We start from the raw sequence: 16,654 nt of genomic DNA on the forward strand, positions 1-16,654 counted from the left end.
GAAACTATTGTCAAGTCACAGAACCAAAATGAGCACAAGGTAATGACAATGTGAATGAAGGTGACTGTGACAGAATGGAAAGAAAGGACCAAACCCAGGAGACATCCATTCATTCAACGATATTTACTTAGAATAAGTAAGATCAGGACAAAGAATGGTAAGGGTGTAAGTTTAGGGAGGTAAAGAAACCATACAAGCAGCAAAAAGATAATGAATTACTGTTTTTTAAAAATGGGGAGAAATCCTGTTGACATTCAAATCTGTGGAATGGCCAGGTTAGTAGATAGTTATTCACAGTGAAAAGCATTCTTCCATTTTTCCAGATGGAAAAATGGTTTCCTACAGAGCTCATCAGAGGGACTCATCAGAGAAATAGGTTTTACCTCCTGTAGGCTGTTGTTTAAGAAATACATAGTGCCACAGACACACAGGCTGTCAGAAGGAGAAGCTGCCTTAGAGGTCACCCAACTTAGGGGGTCTGCAAATTGATTTCTGCCAATCCCTGGGCTCCACGGAGGGAGTGGTGGTGATGGCAAGTGGAGACAACTGCGCTGCGTCCACCCTGGCTCTGCCCTCCAGGTTCTGCCTGAGTCGTTTTGATTTCACCTGTTTCACACATTGTGAAGGATTTTCAGATTTTCTTTGAATGAAGTGTTCCTCTGCTAAAAAATGTTTGAAACCCTGACCTAATGTTATCCCCCAGAAAGTTCAAGGGACGTGTGGAAAATCACAGGATCACTCAGAGGCACCACTGAACTTTGAAACCCTAAACCAGAGCTGTTTCTCTTTTTTATTATATTTATATTCTTAAGTTTGCTTCAAACAAGTTTTAAATGATGTGTCAGAGTTGAAGACCCTTCCCCAGAAGTGACCAATACCCTGAAGTTAGAAAGTGTTTTCCGTCCATGACTGTATTCTTGTACTTCATATACATGTATCCATAGCAATAATTAATATTATTTGTGTATTTTTAAATTTTACAGAAATTTATCCATAAATAGCCTTTTGCATCCTGCTTTCTACATTCAGAAGTGTTCTTACAATTTATCTACGTTAATACACGTGCATCTTGTCTATTCGCTTAAACTGCTGTATAGCCTTCTGTTGGATGAATATATCACGATTGTTTTTTCCCTTCTCTGATAAGAGAATTAGGGCAATTAGGTATTTTCCTATTTTCACTATGACTAAAAATAATGCAATAGATTTTCTTGTACTTAAGCCTTTGCACACATGTGTAAATTTCTCTAAAAGAGGAAAATACATAGCAGTAGAACTGCTGGATGATAAGGTATACGAATCTTCAACCGTAGTAGGTTGAAGTAACTTTAAAGTGGTTACACCATTTACACTCCACAGGAAAGTACAGGAGTATTTCTCCACCTTCTAGCCAACACTTAGTATTGACAAATTTCTAATTTTTACCAGTAAGATATATATGAGCTGCTACCACATTACTGTTTTCTTTGCATTTCCCATTACTAATGAAATAAGCATATTTTCCTTGTTTATTGGTCTTTTGTGACATCTCTTTAGTGAATTTTTGGATCATACCTTTTACCCACTATGACTTTTTCTTGTTTTTTAGTTCTTCACACAACCTGATTACTATTCTGTTTTGGTTATTTACACTTCAAATACATTCTTCTATTCTCTCACCTCCTTAAACTTTTTAACATTGTTTTTTAACTTTGTCAGTGGTATCTTTTCATGCAAAATTTTTTCATTTTAATGTAGTAAAATTTATTCCATTTTTACTTTGATTCAGCTTTTGGTAACTTCTTTAAAAAAATCTTCTCTTATCTTGATGTCATAAATATATTTTCTCCTAAAGTTTTATAATTGGCTGTTTACCCTAAACTTTTAAAAGCCTGAGGAAAAGTAAGGGTATAATAATAAATAAATAAATAAAGCAAGTTGCAAAGTTCGAGCTTCTAATTGTGAGTCCATTGCTTTGTTGATAACAATAAAGATAATAAAACTAACAGTTAATATACCTTGAACACTTACTATGAACCAGGCACTATTCTAAGTGCTTTACATGTATTTTCTCAATTGCAACTCACAATGACCCTACAAAGTATTGATAGTTAGGAATATCCCATTTTACAAATGGGGAAATTGAAGCATAGGGAAACTAATCATCTCACCCAGCATCACACAGCTGGTAAGTAGCATTTGAACCAAGTAATATGATGCCAGGGACCGCCTTCTTAACTAAAATAGTCCATCTGCCACCCACCTATGGGTTCAGATTATCCACTCCACTACTGGATGTGTCCTCATGAGCTTAAAATACATAAAGACCACCTACATTTTCCAGATCATTGCCACAGCACCTAGACACCGATGGGCAGATAGTCTCCTATGTTTCTGCATAAGATTCTTGACATATGACCTTACCTCTGTTACCTTTGTGACCCTTTACTAAGGTAACCATACCTTCTGCTTTGACCAGAACAGTCTCAGGTAATACCTGTTGTCCTGGCCTAATTATTTATCATGCCTCACTTGGCTCTCAAGAGTTCCAGTTTGAAAATCAAATGATATGGTTTCCTACTCCCGACCCTAGACACCCAGACTCCTGACCTTTTAACTCCCTACATATAGCTTGGATTGGCTGCTGGTGCCCTTTGCTGTGTGGGTTGCCTACCCGCCCTTACCTCCACTAGCTGTGGTATTAACACAACAGGGGAACTCCCTGGCTACAGATCAGCAGGGGAAGAGAAAATCATAGGTGTGTGTGAGAAGGGCCTGATCCCCCATCTCACGAAGAGTATTCATTCCTCAGTACCCAGGGGAGGATTGCAAAAGGAAAGACATCCAACACAACTGAAAACCTGTGCCTCAAGAATGGTTTCCCCCCTAATCTGGAACTGATCTTAATCTTGGCCAATTTTTATATTATAAGCCAGAGAAACTGTGCTTTCCAACCCTTGGAATATACAGGAGCACCACAGTCCCACAGAGTTTCTTTCTTGCCTTACAATTTTTCTGAGTTTGCATTATCTTTTTGGGTCTTAGTTTTGAAGTGTGCTTGCAGCTTCCCCATCACAAGACCTCACCAGGGAGCAACTGGCCTGGGGAAGCTGGACAGGGAAGGCCTGAGTCAGCAAGGACCACAGTCACAGCAGGCATGCTTGAGGGGATTTGGGGGAAGTGGGGTGGAGGGGGGAGGTGCTGAAATCAGCAGAAAATGATGCCAAACATCTTGATTTAAAATGAAAATGATGTATTTTTCAAACAGTGCATTCACCTTAAAAATGATGCATTAAAAAAACAACACCAGGGCTTCCCTGGTGGCGCAGTGGTTGGGAATCCGCCTGCCAATGCAGGGGACACGGGTTCGTGCCCCAGTCCGGGAAGATCCCACATGCCGCGGAGCGGCTAGGCCTGTGAGCCACAACTACTGAGCCTGCGCGTCTGTAGCCTGTGCTCCGCAACGGGAGAGGCCGCGACAGTGAGAGGCCCGCGCACCGCAATGAAGAGTAGCCCCCGCTCGCCGCAACTGGAGAAAGCCCTCGCACAGAAACGAAGACCCAACACAGACATAAATAAATAAATAAATAAATTTATTAAAAAAAAAAAAAAACACCAAACTTCCTTCAACAGGCCCACTTCAAACTTTGTCCCAAGGAGGAAATCCATGCTTGCCAAGGGCCGATGTTAAGGAAGCAGAGTAATATTTACAGCACACCTAACACTAAATAACTTTTTCTCCTTTATTTTGTAAAACTAAAGTGGGTATCACTGATCCCTGTTTTATAGATAAAGAAAAATATGAGAAGTTAACTTCTCCAAGTCTCAATGCTGAAAGTGGCAGAGGTAGGATTCAGTCCTAGGTGTAATTGCAAAACTGCAATGGACTGAATATTTGCATCTCTTCAAAATTCATATGTTGAAATCCAACCCCTAAAGTGTTGGTATTAGGAGGTGGTGCCTTTGGGAGGTGATTAGGTTGTGAGGGTAGAGCCCTCATACATGGGATTAATGTCCTTATAAAAGAAAACTGAGAGAGCTCTCTCATTCTTTCTATCACATAAGGACACACAGCAGGAAGACAGCCATCTATGAAGCAGAAGGCTAGCTCTCACCAGATACCAAATATGCTGGTGACCTGATCTTGGGCTTTCCAGCTTCTAAAACTGTGAGAAATAAATGTTTGTTGTTTAAGTCATCCAGGCTATGGTATTTTTGTTACAGCTGCCCACAAGGACAAAGACATAAACCTTACACATTTCTCTATATCACCTTAGAGGCAGTCAGTTCAAGCTGATGATATGAAGCCCTAATAGTGAAATTTTAAGACAGTCATCATGTGAGAAAGAACTTTTTTGTGAGATGAAACATGTGGTTTGTGGGTATTTTCAGTTCTCCTAAAAATGCAATGATATAGGCATATATTCAGTGGTGTGCTAGTAAATCATCTCTCTGGAGTAAAAAAAGCCTACAGGCCTCGATTTGCAGTAGTTGACAATTTCTGTAGTCTAAATACTCCTACCACGGCCCATTTCAAGTTGCCAGTGTTTGATCACCCGGCTTGCAAGATTCCTGGATAGTTAATAAATAATCAGCTCTCAGAGCACAGACTCCTAGTACTCCCCTGCATTATTTTACTTCAACTATGTTTTAACTCATCACTTGGGTACTCTTCTTTCGCACAAAACCTATATAAAGCTTCTCAGACTACTGAAGGTATAGCAGACCAGAATATATTATATCCCCCCAAAATACGCCTTTTTGGCCTTAGAATTATTTTGACCTGATTATTTTGAGAAACAGCGGACACAGGAGAAGCTCTGAAAACAGACTAGAAGTTACCCTTTCGTAAGGGAAACTTACATTAAGGAAACCTCCGTTTGTAAGGGGTGTTTCCTTCTAGGAAGAGAAGGATGACTCTAAATCGTATGAAACTTATCAATAAAAAAGGCACAGACTTAAATCTGCATAATAACCTTACCCTCTTTACCATACATGTCCTGGTCACCTTCCTAAAACTTGCCTGCCCTACACACTTTTCGTTATTTTAGCTAAAGATGGTAGTGAAGCCTGAATTCTAAGCCATCTCTTTGGGTTACTCATTCCCTACATTTCTCCCAGGTATTCATGAAATAAATATGTTAATAAACTTCTGTTTGTCTTTCTCTTGTCAATCTGTCTTCTGTTACAAGGGCCTTAGTCAAAAACCTAGACAGGCAGAAAGAAAGATTTTTCTCCCCTACAAGGGTCCATGTGTTAGACGCTGGGATTTTCTTTCATTGAAGGCTTTGTCACCTCTGCTGCTTAGAATGATGTCAGCCCCTTCAGAGACTGCCAAGACTGAAGAGAGCCAGCTCACCCAAAGTCACGCCCTTCCCAGAGCAGCCCACATCCAAAGACAAAATGACTTGGTATTTTAGAGTCCAAGCCATCTCAGTCCAACTGTGGATGACTCTGAAGAGCCGTTCTAACTCCAGAGCCTCCCAGGGAGTCAGACAAAATTGTTGGGCCTGCATCACAGCTTAACTTCTCCCTTGGCCCTCTCAGGCTTTCTTCCTCTTCCATTCATAAGGTGTTGATCTCAAGGGCACTTAACCATCCCACTAAACTTCACCTCTGAGTCCTCTAGGAACCCAATAGTCAGAAAGAACGGTGAAGAGGGGACTTCCCTGGTGGTCCAGTGGTTACGACTCTGTGCTTCCACTGCAGGGGGCACGGGTTCTATCCCCGGTTGGGGAACTAATATCCTGCATGCCGTGTGGCATGGCCAAAAAAACAAAACAAAACAAAACAAAAAAGGAACAGTGAAGAGAACCTGAATTTGTAGACAGTCTCGATTCACACACCTCCACCTGAGGCAGAACTCTGTAAATCAGACCATGTCTAGTTAGCCTTATAATTAAAAATGGATCTCAGGGGAGCAGCTGGGAGACTCCTAACACAAGACAGGCTTACACGGCATCAGGAGACAAGCCAGTTAAATGCACAGCTTCCTTAATGTTCTCACCTCTCCTGAAGGGTTCCCACCCTTCCTGTGCCACTGATGCATATCCTACCTTCAGGCTGTATAAGCTACTAATGAGGAGCTTCTTAATGACCTTTGGGAAGAACCAGGAAATGCAGTTGGATGGAACCTTATATAACTACTCACTGGAGCCCAGCAATGATAAATGTGCACTCTCGCCACAGTTTAATGTTTTAGAAGGAATAAAGCAAAGAGGAAAGAAATTGAAAGATCCATTTTAAGTTTTATCTACTCAGACTATAAGCCTTATGAGAAATCTCTCTTTCTCCCTCCCTCCTTCTCTCTCCCTCTGTTTGTCTCTCCCCTACCCAGCCTCCTCTTCTCCCTCTCCCTCTACCCTTACTCAATTATTTGGAGATGAGACTGCCAGCAATTCAACCCTCCAAGTAGCAAAAAGCCATCACCAAGTCCTGGTACTTCACTCTGAGGAGAAATCTGTGATAGATACTTGGGTATAAAATGGCTGACAACTAAGACAGGACACAGTAGCAGAGAGAAGTCGCAACTGAAAAGCAGAGAAGAATACTTCATTATATCACCCACTCACTTGCCAGGGTCCACAGAGTATCAACCATATGCCAGGCACCAGCACGCATGTGCTGTCAGCTGGGAATACAATGTGACCACAGACAGACCTGGTCCCTCCTCTGCTGGGGCCTAGAGTCTGGTGAGGAGACAGACATTAATCCAACATCATAGATATAAATCTCAATTTACAACTCAGCTAAGATACAGTAGGAGAACACCAGCTGGAGCTTTGAGACAATAGAACTAGGTACTGAAGTATGGCAGTGTGGGATCACTTGGGGTGGGATTGAATGTTCTCACAAAGCTAACAGCCCCTAAGAGCGTCCCTATCTCAGGCCAAGAGCCCATGTACATACCGGTGCTGCTGAGACTCAGAATATAGTAAGGTTTCAGAGAGGAGCAGAATTTTTCAGGAAACATATCAAAAATAGTTAAAATAAAAATAAAATTTTAATAAAATATGAACTGTTCTATTGGTCCTTAAGTTGAGGTGTACATATGTTAGGAAGTAAACAAGATGATCCACCTGAATGTGCAAAAAACTTCTTATATTTTATTTTTATCTCATCCTTTAAAAAATTCTAGTTTGATACTGCTTTATAATATACACAGTACATTGGTACAATAGTACTTTCATCTCATTTGTAAATAAATAGGCATATATTAGGTACACATAATAGTGTTTTACTGATGCACATATCAAAGTATGGAAATAAGTGTTTTAAAGTACTTAGCAGTTAGCTGGTGCTTAATAATAACATTAATATTTACTGAGGACTTATTAATGCTATAACATATTATCTGGTTATATGAATTATTTAATTTAGTCCTCATAATAACCTTTTGAGGTTGGTACTAGTATTGCCTCATTTGACGAAACAAAGGCACCAAGGGTTAGGTCACGTGCTAAAGATCAGGTTAAAGGTAGACCAGGGATTTAAACCCAGGTATTCTGATTGCAGCGTGGGGCTCTAACCATATTATGCTGCCTCATACACGCCAGTTCCCAGCATGTATGTGTTGATGTTTAAAAGAATATTTTGGTGTTTTTTGGAAAGATCACCTAGGAGGAATATTTTGTTCTGAGATAACACACAATAAATACAAGACATTAATAATTACAGAAAATAGTATCAAATAACAAGGTATAAGTCATTTTTTTAGGATTGGTCTCTCATGGAATATATTTCACCATGATCTTGAACTGAGTAGGATAGGGAAGTGGAGAGAATAGCTTCAGAGCCCTCAGCCACCCCCCTCCCCCCAAAATAGCTTTGAAAACCTGTCCTTTGAGAGCTAAATGGATGGCTACTCAGCACCCTAAAATGCTAGTCCACAGTGTGGTCTGCCGTGCTGGCTCCCATAGTTCCTAAAAATGTGTCTGTGCTACCACTTTAAGTCCCTTCTGGAACCAGGCAAACGGATGACCAAATGGACGTGCTAAGATGGTCCAAGACCAGGCAATAGTCAGGAGGCAGAGGTGATTGGGAGTTGGGTGGGCATCTCAGTTGTTTCTCCCCATGGTGGTCTGGGATATCTTCTCGGGCTTGAAGCCAGGAATCTGAGAAGCTATCCCTTTACTCCATAGCTGCTCTCCTCTTATCAAATTTTGTCATGTTAGAAAGAGCGCCACGCCAGTGTTCACCCTACTCATACACTTTCACATGACTTCTTTCCTTTCCCAGAGAAGAGTGAGTGTGAGAGATATCAGTACCATCTGTGCTGTAATCACATGACACTCCAAGAGACCATTGCCACCAACAGTTTTTACATTCTTTTGAGTAGCTAGGCTTTTTGTTAAGAAATAAAATCAGACAGCTGGTTGGAATGCAATCCCTGCCACAAATAAATGTTCCAGTGGTCAGTTTCCTTAGAACATGAGTCTTGAGTGATGATCTGTGAAGAAGAAGAAAGGAAGCCATAAGAGTTTTTGAGTGCTGCCTCCATAGCCCTGTGTTAGAAAGCCGAGCTGCCTTCCAGGTGGCAAGGGCTTAATCCAAACTCTGCCACATAGATCTGTCTAGGGTAATTCTTCATCCTGCATTGGGGGTGCTCCAAGTTACAATCAAACTGTAGTAGAACAACTCCTTCGTGCCTGGACTGTGCATTCTGAAGGCCAGACTGCAAAAGTTGCCAGGATGCTAGGCAGAGCCTGAAAGTCTTTGGGGCACGATGTTCTGTTATTTCTACATTTTCTGCATTTTCACTGCCCATTCCAAGTGGATGTCTCTCTTCTTCTCCTCTACCCTTCTCAATCACAAGAAATAGAATTTTTCCAGAACTTTTTGTATAGACAAAAATGGCCTTGGATGTTGATGAAAAATATAGCAAAGAACTGGCAAGGGAAAAAAATGACCTCCAGAAAGCAAAGGCATCTAGTCTTATTTAGTTTTGCCCTCTGTTTTGAAATTCTCCGCTTACAGATCTCTGCGTGGCTCACTCCAATTTCATTCAGATCTTGGCTCCAGCTTCACCTCCTCAATGAGACTTTCCCTGCAGGACATACTTAAATACACTTCTCTCACCATCCCCTCATTTTGTTAACCTTTCTTTATAGCACGTGTATCCACCTGGCATTAGATTATGAATGCTTATGTTGAACTGTACTTTATCTATCTCTCCCCTAGAACCTAAGCTCCATGAGATCGAGGACTTTGTTTTGTTCACTACTGTATTTGCATCATCTAAAACAAACAAAATATGATTAGTACCCAATCAATAAATATTTGTTGAATGACTAAATGAATAAAGAAAATCTATGTTGTTCAATGACTAAATTAAAACCAAATGGAACTAATCATCAGGGAAATGCAAATCAAAATCACAAGGACATAGGAGATATCATCTCACACCTGTTAGAATGGCTATTATCAGAAAGACAAAAGATAACAAGTGTTGATCACGCTGTAGAGAAAAAGGAACACTTTTCACACTGTTGGTGGGAATGAAAATTGGTGCAGCCAGCATGGAAAACAATATGGAGGTTTCTCAAAAAATTAAAAAATAGAACTACCATATGATCCAGCAATCCCACTTCTGAGAATATATACAAAGGAATTGAAATTAGGATCCTGGAGAGATAGCCACACACCCATGTTCATTGTCTCATTATTTACAATAGCCAAGACATGGAAATGACCTAAGTGTCCACTGATGGATAACTGAATTAAGAAAAGGTGGTGTATATATATAGATATATGCAATTGAATTATTCAACCGTACAAAAGCAGGAAACCCTGCCATTTGTAACAACATGGATGGACCTTTAGAACATTATGCTAAGTGACATAAGATAGGGAAAGGCAACTACTGTATGATCTCACTAACTTGGAATCTAAAAAAAAAAAAAACCAACGAACTCATGGAAAGAGAGAACAGATTGGTCGTTGCGAGACCTGAGAGATGAGGAGTGTGAAAAATGGTTGAAAGTGGTCCAAAGTTCCAGTTATAAGATTAATAAATCCCTGGGATATAATGTACAGCATGGTGACTATAGTTAATAACATTGTATTGTATATTCGAAAGTTGTTACGAACTTAAAAGCTCTCATCACAAAAAACTTTGTAACTACATGAGGTGATGAATGTTAACTAAACTTATTGTGATGATCATTTTGCATTTGATATATATACAGATATCTATATATCTATATAACATCATTATGTTGTGCACCTTAAACTAATGTAATTTTATATGTTAATTTTATCTCAATAAAATTGGAAAAAAATTTTAATGGACTATTTAGAGTCGAGACATTTCTGAAGTCATTTCTCAGGCCAACGTTCTACAAAGAAAGTTGAACAAAGGTGGAAGAAAACAGATAAAACAAATTTAAAATGTTAGCTTTCTTTATTAACAACAGATCTCTTAACTAAGATTTACGATGGAAGTAGCTAAGTCTATCCAAACAGCCTCATGCTCTGCCAAGCTTGAGATTCCCCCAGGACAACCTCATGTGTAAGAGTCAAGACTTGTCATGACAAAGAAACATAAATCATGAATCCCTGTTCTCTACAGAATGGAGAAATAATTGATAGTGTCCTACAAATGTTTCTCCAAACCCAAAGTGCTGATTTATCATGATGCTTGCGTCTCTCATTGTGCCTAGCACAGTTTTAGCGATTTCTTTCCTGTCTTTTCTTTATCCTCTCCAAAAGTGTCCCAGCACTAACTGCACATATTTATCTCATGGTCTAATGACTCCTTCTGATCAAGCTGTTCCTGTTACCAGAAGAGCTTGCCTCTGAGCCAGAATAATCAAGCAAAAAGAAAGACTGGAAAGAACAGAAATAGTTTACAAATAAATATGTGAGAATTAAGACTCTGAACCACAAACAGTCAAAATCACCATCAGAAAAAGTTGGACAGTGAGAAAAATATTAAGACACTGATGTTTTGATACTGCAAATACAAAATTATTTTTTAAAGTCATATAATTAGCTGTGGCTATAAGGACTTCCTTAAAATATCTCAAAAATATACAGTATTATCAACACAATTGATAATAGCTTCAGTGTGACCTATTTGCCTGGTAATTCTCTTTACTGAAACAATAGACAGAACAGATTACTCAGCAGTGTAACTTACTCCAAAATAACTTTCCTTACCAAATGATAGTGTCACTTGTCACACAGGAAGTGAAGACTTGGCAAACATTTCACTGGGTAGTTTCCTTTGACTTTTCACATTACAGTCAACTGACTTGTCAATTATAGGAAGTATAAATTTAACTGTGCTGACAACTTTTTGAAAACCTACTGGGTCTGCAAGACTTTTCCAGCCAAATGGTCTGCTGACCTTTCCAACTCAATGTGGAAAAACATAATGTGTTAAATCAATGATAAATAAATTAGTGATGAGACAAATTAATTCATTCATCAGTTTTAAACTATACTTGTGATTTTCCACTACAAACCAGCTCCTTCCCTTAACTTTTAAGGTCCCCATTTCTGTCCTGCCACTCTCTGTGAACCCACAAGAGAGGGTGGCAGAATTAGCTCTTCTCTCTTCCTCCTTGTGCCCAACTGGTCCAAACTCTACAGCGTCTTCCTTCCTTGCTTCTCTTCCATCTGCCCCTTGGTTACCATTCAAGCTTAGCCTCATCTGTCTCTCTGCTTTCACTCTCTACTTTGTACACAGGAGCCTATTTCTTTTCTTTTGTCAACATTGCACTCTTCTACTGACTACCAATAGAGCAGGCATTACTCAGCTTGGCGTTTAAGGGATTCCGTAACCAAGACCTGCCTTTATTCCCACCCTATGTTTCATTGGTCTTCCGTACTTCAAATTATTGAAATGTTTTTCTTTCTTGGAATACTCTCTACCCCTTTTTCTACCTCCACATCATGCTTTTACCTCTGCTTGGAATGACTCTCCTACCTTCACACACTACATATATCACCACCAGAGTTAATCAGCTATCCTTCTTTGAAATCTTTCCTGTCACCCTAACAAGAAATAATATTGCCCCCTCTGAATGTCTGTGGTATCTGACCCACTCCTTTGATAGCTGTCTTGTGGTGTATTTGTTCATTTATTCATATGCTGTGTTTTCCCCAATTTACTAATAAACTCTTTGAGATCATTCTTTATTTCAGAATTGAAACGGATGAGACTCACTCAGTTCATTTGTGTTGAAAGAATGAATGAATGAATGAGTGATGGAGAAAGTTCTTTTATCTCCTGCTCTTCAAGAGCAAGGTTTAAACTTCCTATTGATATGAAATTTAGAAATGCTTCGTAGACATTTTAGTACGCCTAAACACTCTGTAACAAATTAATGTCCGTAAAGCCACTGTGTAATAGAACATAGGCCCTACTCAGTTAAAACTACTTAAGGATACATTAGATCCACAGAACAGTTTGACAAACAGTGTTGGAAACATTAACTGGATAGATACAAAGCAGCACGGTCTAGTTTTATTCTCTCAGAAGGTTGTTTTGAGATCATCAGCTGCTCATAACATATAGAAAAATACTGTTTTCATACATCTTTAAGTGAAAATATTTTTTCCTTATCTGTATTGAGCATGACCAAAAGAAGCTTGGCATATGGTATTTCCTGAAATTTTTACATATTTATAATGTGGCATAAAAGCACAGTACACTGCTGCATATATACAGGCCAACAGCTCTCATATTTTCCAGTTTTATACCTTCTTATTGGAAGAAACTCAGGGAGCCATCAAGCCCAGAGCTGTTTCCAAACACATCAAGGCCTAACCATCTCAGAAATACACATGCTCTTACAAGTATTCCAAGAGATGATTATATAGCACAGGAATTTATTTCAGCCTCTTCAAATCCTGAAGTCAGAAATTTCATCCAAGCCCTTAAACTACATTCTTCTGAGAGTAAAACTCATTTCCTCATCCTGTAACTTTTAGAAACAAAGGCCAAATACTCCCTTAAATCTGTACCACAAAGAAAAAGGTGCCAGTGGAGCCGCACCAGTGGCTTCTGTAACACCATGGTGCTAGACCTCTTTCTGTAATTCTGACCATCCTCTTCTCTTTCCAGCACTGGTCCTCATCTCCTTCCACCCATCTCAGTGTAAGATAGCCCAGGCCTCAGTCCTTCTCTGTCCACAGGGCCACTAAAGAGCCTGGTGTGGGATATCATAAATCACTCAGGACTCAGAGTAAAGTGCTATGGGTCTCAGTTCTGCCTCTGACCAGTAGTGGGGCCCTGGACCCACCATGTAATTTCTCTGGATATGAATTTCTATCTATATGTACACAACTAAGATTAGATAATATCTTAGTCTCTTCAACCATTAAGTATCCAGGACACTATTCTACCAACTCCAAAATGATAACTTCCAAATAGCCTAGCTGTGTATACTCCACCAAGCTCTCAGATTCTTCCATTTACTCATTCATTCATTCACAAACTATTTATTTAGCAGCAATATGCATCGGGCACTGTGGTAGTCTTTGGGGATACACTGGTCAATAAAAAAGGCATGATCCCTGCCTTTGTGAAGTTTACAGTCTAGTGGACATCAAACAATGTAAGAATGATAATTAATAAGCAAGAAAATACATGTAAAATTTCATATGGTGCTAAGTACGTTGAAACAAAAGAGAGGGCAGGAGAGAAAGAGAGAGAGGGGATACAGTGTGAGAAAATCACAGAGCAAGCCCTCTCTGAAGGGATGGCATTTCAAGATTCTAGGGATAAGAAGGAGGCTGACATCCAAAGAGAAGGGGTAAGACCATTTTAGGCAAAAAGAATAACATGTGTAGAGGTCCAGAAGCAAGAAAAGTACTTTGTGTATAAAAGGGCCTGATAGATCTGCAGCAGTGGAGGTGAGGAGAAGAAGCAGAAAAGTGGCATTTCTCTCCTCACTATATTCACCTGAACACAACACAGGACCCAAATCAGTGGTTCCCAAACTTGTCTGCACATTAGAATCACCTGGTGAAAGAGGGGAAAGCGGGGCCGGGGGGGTGGTGTTGAATTGAGAGATTGGGATTGACATACATACACTAATATGTATAAAATAGACAAGTAATAAGAACCTGCTGTATAAAAAATAAAAATAAAAAAAAAAGAATCACCTGGTGATCTTCTAAAAGTTCCAAAGCTCAGGTGGCACCCCAAACCAGTAAAATTACAAACTCCAGGGGTGGGACACAAGCACCAGGATTTTTTGCAGCTTCAAATGATCGCAAAATTCAGACAAGTTTGAAAATCACTGACTTAAATCAATTTTAGGGCTTAAGTTCTTCTTTGACTCATCTATAAAATGATGGAGTTCGACTTAATCAAGTCAGGGCTCTTTCTTGCTCTAAATTAGATGATCTCTCTCCAGATGCAGATCCACAGTCATTTTCACCCATCCTCTTGCACAAATCTTCCTTCCCTCCCTTCCCTCTATCCTAGGACTCCCACATTCTCCCAGCCAGACCTGAAACCTTAGAATCTTAGATTCTTCTCTTCACAGTGTTCCTATAAATCAGGCAGGTTCTGTTGATCCAAAGCGTTGATGAAGCCCTTCTTCCCTTTTCGCCTAGATAACCACTTCCTGCAGCCTCACCCTCGTCCTGCCCACATCTTTCTGAACTCAATCCTGCTGCCTATTCAAGCCATATCCACATTTCAAAGCCCTTCTCAAGTTCCACCTCCTCCAGGAAGACTCCCTAACAAGCTCAAGTATCTATGACAACTAATCCATAAAGCTTCATAATCCTCATTGTCTATATGATACAATTTAGAACTGAATTATATACTAGCATATATTATACATTGGTCTTATCTCCCCAAGGGATGTTAAATAAATGGAAAAAAACCCCACATATTTTATTAATCCCTGGCATATATTAAGCATTCAAATATTAGTAGCAGCAATGGTAGCACTGGTCTTAGAGGTAGTGCAGTGGTGATGGTGTTGGCGGTGGTATTAGAAGTGGCAGTGGAAGTAGTAGTAGAGGCAGTGACAGCAACATAAAGGGCCTTATGGCAGTCAGGTACTTTATATACATCATCTCATTTAAACATTAAAACAATCCCACAAAATAGTTCTAATCTCCCCACTTTACAAATAAGAAAGTTGGAGATTAGGAAGTTCAAGGAACTTACTAAGGATAGACGGCAGATCTATCTGGTCCTGAATTTTTTTCCCATTACTCCATGTTACCTCCCTATAAGCCTTCCAATAAATAGGCCCTTTTTTGGAATTCTTTTGCATCTAACATACATTAATTGCTCGATTGATATGAATACTTGCATGCAGTGGACAATTCCCGGTAACAAATACAGACTATGGGCATTTCATTTTTGCAGACTAACTAGGGTCCCCCAACATTGGCACTTAAGCAACAAATGTGTGTTAAGATATACTCTGGCCTTTTATAAAAAAGATCTTTTCCACTTAAAGTTGTCTAATATGGTAACTGTACCAGTGGATGCCCCTTTCTCCACCAGCAAGGAGCTGGGGGATTTACCCTGGGTACTGAGCTGCCGATTGCCAACCTGGGATGCCACGAGGAACAAATGCTAATTGTGAGTCAATACGTCACACAATTTAGAAGTTGGTCTATAAAATACTTGAGCATTCAAGGTCAATGAAACATTTCATGTGCAGAACTCATAATCCACCCAACGGAAAAAACAAGAAGGCCCCAGAAACTTAGACATTTTCTCCATCTCTTGCCTTAATTTTTCAAAAGCAAACACTGGAGTTTGGCTGCTGATAAAAAAAATCAATAGGTCAACAACACAGTAACAAATTTTCTGATCAGGTGTTTGTAGGCTATCCTGTTAGAGAACAAGTTGCTATAAAAAAACCAGAGATAATTATCAGCATCTTTGGGGCGGGGGGTGGTGGTCAACCTGTTTGGAGAAATAGTGCTGCTTAGAAATGCAGATAAAATAGGTAAGAGAGTGAGGAGGGAAATAATTTATGTTCCGATACTAAGCAAAGTAAAACTGAAGACAGTGTTTAAATTATGCTGCTAACAAGGTCACTTTAAAAAATTATTTCAAGATAGATAGTTTTCTATTATTCATGTAAATAGAAAGATCTCATGGAAGAGATCATCCAAAATAGCAGATCTAGAAGTTGCTCCTATTTACTTCAGAAATACATTATTTAATTTGCTTTTTTGTGCTTCACTTCACTTTACTAAGTCTGATTTAGGCTAGTATTATAATCAGTTTGACTTTCCTGAGCCCTCACCAAGTGCTAGGAGGAAGTTAATCTAGAATGTGCTAGTGTATCTCCCCTCCTGTCTCAAATCTCTCGAAATGGAAAAAAAAATGTGTATTTTAAAAGAAAACTAAATTTATATGGGATAAAATTGATAAAGTGCACTTCCATAACAGCAAGGAAGTTCTCGGCTCTAACACAAAATGATCTAGAATAAATCTCATAAGATCCTGATTCTTAGCATGTACTTGTGTTGTTAAACACAAATTCACTTATTCCAAAGACTGATCCGCACACAAGACACCACAGAAGGTAACCTCACCTGTTTTCTGACCCAGAGTCCTGAGAGCAGAAGAAAGTTTCCCTTCTAATAACTGAAGCAATTCACGCATTTGCAATAATAAAAACATTTTTAAAAGATGAGTAACTTCACAATCTTCTTTTTTCAATCTAAGATTCCCTAACTAAAC

General features: G+C 39.4%; 1 protein-coding gene across 21 annotated transcripts in view; it reads right to left on the minus strand.

The window, feature by feature from the left end:
• The window catches only part of SLC9A9 (solute carrier family 9 member A9), a 683,127-nt gene that overhangs the window by 506,717 nt on the left and 159,756 nt on the right, over positions 1–16,654 (minus strand). The window lies entirely within an intron of this gene.

Source organism: Balaenoptera physalus, assembly GCF_965194825.1.
Source record: "Balaenoptera physalus genome assembly, chromosome: 4".
Taxonomy (NCBI): Eukaryota; Metazoa; Chordata; class Mammalia; order Artiodactyla; family Balaenopteridae; genus Balaenoptera; species Balaenoptera physalus.